Source organism: Cryptotermes secundus, unplaced genomic scaffold (assembly GCF_002891405.2).
Source record: "Cryptotermes secundus unplaced genomic scaffold, Csec_1.0 scaffold375, whole genome shotgun sequence".
NCBI lineage: Eukaryota > Metazoa > Arthropoda > Insecta > Blattodea > Kalotermitidae > Cryptotermes > Cryptotermes secundus.
Window position 1 is genome coordinate 304,012 of NW_019731222.1, and position 5,434 is coordinate 309,445.

The window sequence follows — 5,434 nt, forward strand, 5'->3', positions numbered from 1 at the left end:
TCCCATGCATTAAGGAATTCAGAGAGTAGTCACAAATCACACACATGCAAAGAGAGGAAACGCACACTGAATAAAATCCTTCTCGGAAACAGGGCTCGAAAGGAAGTGGGTATTGATTTCTGTAAAGTTGGTAACAACTCGATGCTCATATCCTCGCCGACAGAAATATGGCCGCCCCCTGAATCAATCCGCGTCACGGCAGGAAATGGAACGTAAGAGTTCCTGGGCAGACCATGTTCAAAGTTTTCCGTTAAGTTGAACAAAGTGAAAGTGAACAAATGAGGGCTGCATGCAAGGCGTGGAGCAGCGTGGCACTTGGAAACAACAGGAAACGAAGAGAAATAGCTACCAGTGAAGAAAGAAGCAAAGGAAAAGAACCCATATGACATAAAAATAGAACTTGTAGTAGGAAAACGAGTCAAAACTTGTACTCTTCTCCAAGTATAATTTTTTTAATTGCTAATGGGGTCCCTTGTACTGCGGCTACTTCTGGCCTATTGTACCAGCCCCAGATGATGGGTGAGGGTGATTGTGGAGCAATGGGTGGAATGAAGATTGGCAGGGGAAACGGAGGTAATCGGAGAAAACCTGCCCCAGCGCCATTTTTTCCACCACAAATCCCACTTGACCAGACCCGGGATCGAACCCAAGGAATAACTTTGAAAACGCTATCGTTCGGCATGTAACTTTGTTTGGGTACATCATTACAATTATCTTCTGTTAACCACTTCCTTTTCCTGTGTCCTCTCATATATGCGGTATGACTATTACCTACGGACATCTTATTAGTGGGTGACGTCATACGCTGGCAGCTTGCCTATAGAATTGTAACATGACGCCTGAAAGCTGTAATGTGACCATCTGTGGGCGGGGCTTCTCTGAGCAAATTGGCAAGGTAAAGAGATCAACAATATAACTTCGGTTACTTAGTAGCGATGGTCTCAATAATCAACAGAGAAATCAACTGTTCAACTCTGTGTCTTCTATTCGGTACTCCAGAACCTCCACCGTGACCTTGCGAGTAGTAGGAGGTGACGAAAAGGGAAGTCTCAAATTTGAGACAGTAATATATAGTCTCGAGTACCAAGGGGGCTCGGACCCGAGAAAGACTGTTCTGGCAAGGGCCAGCAGCATGTACAAAAGACAGACGAGTACTCTAGTCAGAGAGGGCGCCTACAAAAAAAAAGAAAAAAACTGTGCAACAATAATAAAGATCTGGTCGCAAGCCCCAGACGGGTGCTTGATGCCAAGACTGGNNGACCGTCGGTCGTAAAATGAGACTCAGACTCAGACTCAGACTCAGACTCAGACTCAGACTCAGACTCAGACTCAGACTCAGACTCAGACTCAGACTCAGACTCAGGCCGAAATGAGAGAAAACAGAAGATAAACAGAAGTCGCAAGAAAAAGTCAGAAGGAGTCATAAATGAAGCCTTCATTCTAGGTGTAGTTACAGTAACTTTATAGTGTTATTATTGTTCGTAGTAGCGAAGTGTTACAATCAGAGTAAGATTGTGTTAAACTGATTGTACGTGTAGTTCCGCCTGGTGAATATCCAATAAATCGAATCATCTAATCTAGAAACCATTAATTACTTGTCGCGTTACCAGGATATCTGACAGTATTGCGTCATCCACTAAACCGAGGAATTCAATTAGCAGTATCCGTTACAAACGAATGGCCTAACTCCTAAACCGTAAACGATGGACCAAAACGGGCTGCATTTTTTAGATGCTCCCACTTATTACGTATTTTCACTCGCAATATGTCCGGCTCCATCTCTTATGGTTTACCCGTGGCAGGCAGTTGAAAGTCTATAAAACGCTAACCCCTCACACGTGACAGTATGATGATGATGATGATGATGATGATGATGATTATCGTCATCATCATAAAACATTCGTTTGAAATCTTCCTTAGTTAGGTATGCCCAATGAGAGCATATGACCGATTCTATCCAATTAAAAAAAAATTAATGTGGGCCTTACAACAACAAAACCTGATGTCGTTAAAGACTGAAATTGAATCAAACTCTCTAATGACACAGACCCTAAATTTCAGATAGTTTCTATCAGTAAGTAAGAAGTCGGTGCCACTAACCTTCATATCAATGTGAAATAATCGTATAAAATATTTAAATAAGGGATGGGGGGCTAAAGAAAACTTCAAGTGGATGGAAAACAGTAAAAGTCTGTAAACAAGCCGGATAATGGAAAAGTTTTGTTGGGTTGATGACGCAGAAAGGAGAGACAGAGAGAGAAATGAGACAGCCGACCGTGTGCGCGACGCCATATGTTCGCATGAAAGCCAGATCCTGTATTTTGTTTCCAATTTGATTCGCTCTGCAACCAACTAAAACATTTTCCGTATACACAAGTAAACATCTGAACATCAATACCATTTCAGTTTCAAGAGCTGATTAACTCGATTGAGTTATCATGTCAATTTTTAACACAATCATCAATTTATTCGGCTTCGTTTCTTATCTACAGTAAATCCATTGCGAGGTTCGTTTTTTTTCGTACTATTGCCGAAATTGTTTTGTTTTGAACCAGTATGAACAAGAGAGAAAGGACAGTGGGTGGCACTTACACATATTTTCCACATTAAATTATTCCCTTTCATTTTACCCTCTGTTGGTAATCTAATGATTGCCTTTGTGGTTTAGTGGTAGAGTTCCTGGCTATAGATCCTGAGGTCTGGGTTCGATTCCCGGTGCCACCAGATTTTCTGAGAAGTATTTGATATAGAGCCGGTCACGGTAGCCGAGCGGTCTAAGGCATGTACTGTTTTCGCTCGCTCGGAAACCGGGATCATGGGTTCGAATCCCACTCAGGGCATGGATGTTTAGTTTGTGTGTGTGCGTTTTTGTGTGTTTGTGTACAGGTAGAGGCCTTGCGACGAGCTGATAACCCGCCCAAGGAGCCCTACCGAATGTATAAGATCAAGAAAAACCGAAGTGAACGGAGAAGTTCATGGAGGTAGGCCTAGGCCCACTGGGGCTGTAGTGCCAAGGGGGGGAAAAAGTTGATATAGAACGGGATCCACTTAGCCGAGGGAGGATAATTGAGGAGCTATTTCAAGGAAACTGTGGATCCGGTCTAGAAAAGACAAATTAACGGCCGTGGGGATTCATTGCGCTGACCACGCGACACCCTCTGTCCGCTAAATTTGGCACTAATTTCGCTGACAAGCGGCGGTCGCTCGGTCGGTATAGTTCGCTTGCGGACCCAAGCCATGGAGTTTGTTTGTTTGTAACCTAAATAACACTAGACTCCTACAGATATATCGCACAGTTCAAATTAAAAATTGTACTGAGAGATTTACATTCACGCAAATCAAAATGTGGGTGTCAAAATATAGGGGCCCTTATTAGTATGGATAAATATTGGTTATGACAATACTTTCAATTCTGTAATTAAGCATCCTGTTCCATTACTATATCTAACACTAAACAGTCGGTCAACAATGCACCAAATTTTTCTTTCTTACTTTCTTTCACTTCCGCTTTCGACACAACGTGTTTCGGACCTAAATGATCATCTTTAGGTGTCTTACTATGCTAAGATTGCTACACTGCAGTTTTAGCATATTAAGATACCGAAAGATCATCATTTGAGGACGAAATATGTTGTGTCGAAAGCGAAAGTTAGAAGGAACAATTTGTTGTATTGTTGACGGACTGTGTAGTACATAGAAAGTTTTATGGCAATACTTTTTTGTTTTTTACTTATTATAATAGACGAAAATACTAATTAAGTACTCCCGAACTTAGAGAAGCAAATATCTTAATGAAGTCTATAAATTCAATTTCTATTTTGTGAAGTTAGTTACTCGGGTAATAGCAGCGGTGGATCCCCTTAAATTCTTTCCTGATAATGTTTCCGTTTTTTATGTCTATAATTGGACTATAACACTGTTCAGTACCGCTCCGACGAATCCGTCAAATTCCGAAGAATTTTTGAACGTTTATAACATAACACTTTATTTTTTCGTTAAATGATTGTAGCCCCACGCACAACTTCCAGCACTGAGAACCACTTGTTGGCTGTATGCAACTGATTATTCATTATGTAGGCCTACACTCTGTCACTCTTCATACTTCAAGATGTTCCCGAGGGGTTGAAATGGAAGGAACTGGTTCAGAGCAGCGTCCAATGAAAAAATGATGTTAAAATTTGGGGTTGTGTTAGGTTGCCAGTTATGTAGTTATTATTGTGTAGTTTGTTGAATCAGTATGCTACAAGCCAGAAGGTCGCGGGTTCGAGTCCCGATGAGGTTTCAATTGACTTAATCCTTCCATCCTCACTTTTGGCCTGGAGTCGATTCAGTCTCTAAAGGAAATGAGTACCAGGAATCTTCCTGGGGGGCAAAGGGCGTACGGCGCGTAAGGCTGACAACCTTACCGCCATCTGTGATCAGATTATCTAGAAAATGTGGGAGCCTCAACGTCTCACAACTCTATGGGCCTCCATGGCTTGTTACAGGGATAGCTTCTCTCTTATACGTTTGCTTACTATTAGTGGAACTTCAGTAAAATAAACTCGCTCGGGCTTATTTCTCGACCCTGAAAATGGAGGTAGTACCACACGGAGTTATATCCCAGAAGACACTGCTATTTACTTACACTCTTATATGCAGTTTTATTCGTACTATCACCACCACCATCGCTTCTGCTGCTGCTAACGGCTATAGAGCCCATTTTGGGACCTGGCCGCTTCTTTCAGTTTCTGAATCTTATACACAGTCGGTAGGACACCTTGGACGTGGTCAGCCTGTCGCAAGGCCTCTATTTACACACAGGACAATACAAACACAGAATAAATACACACACAGACATACATGCCTTGAGTGGGTTTCGAACCCACAATCCCAGTGTTTGAGCAGGCGAAGACAGTTCATGCCTTAGAAGTTGCGGCCATCTTTATTATCCTATAAACGCAAAATATGGTACAGAACTTTAAATTTCTTCTAAATAATATATAGAAATTCAGTTCGTACCTCACAGAAAAGAGATCACGTCTCCTCCACAAAGCCCAACCTGTTCGTATTCGTATTATGAGAGGGGGTGGGTTTCCCCATGCACTTAGAACAGTTATTGGTCCATTGTGCGTCCCCCTTTAATTTCTACTGTCGCCATACCCTACCTGTAACGGTGCGTGCCATCAGCCCCCGTAGAGCCAACGAGGTCGGCCCTCGGTACCTTGATGCTTCCCCCATCCACCAGAGGCATTGGGGACTAATTGGGCGGGAAAGGGCCTGTAATTTAGCTCAGAGGTCTCCTAGAGACATGAGGATCTTTCACGTGCCGTAAATCTACGACACGGGACACGGCTTAAAGTCCCTCCCGGAGGACTTGTTCCTTGAATTTTTCCGCCCTTAAAAATTCCACGACCTCCGCCGGGTTTGAACCCGCGTACCTTGAGTCATGAGA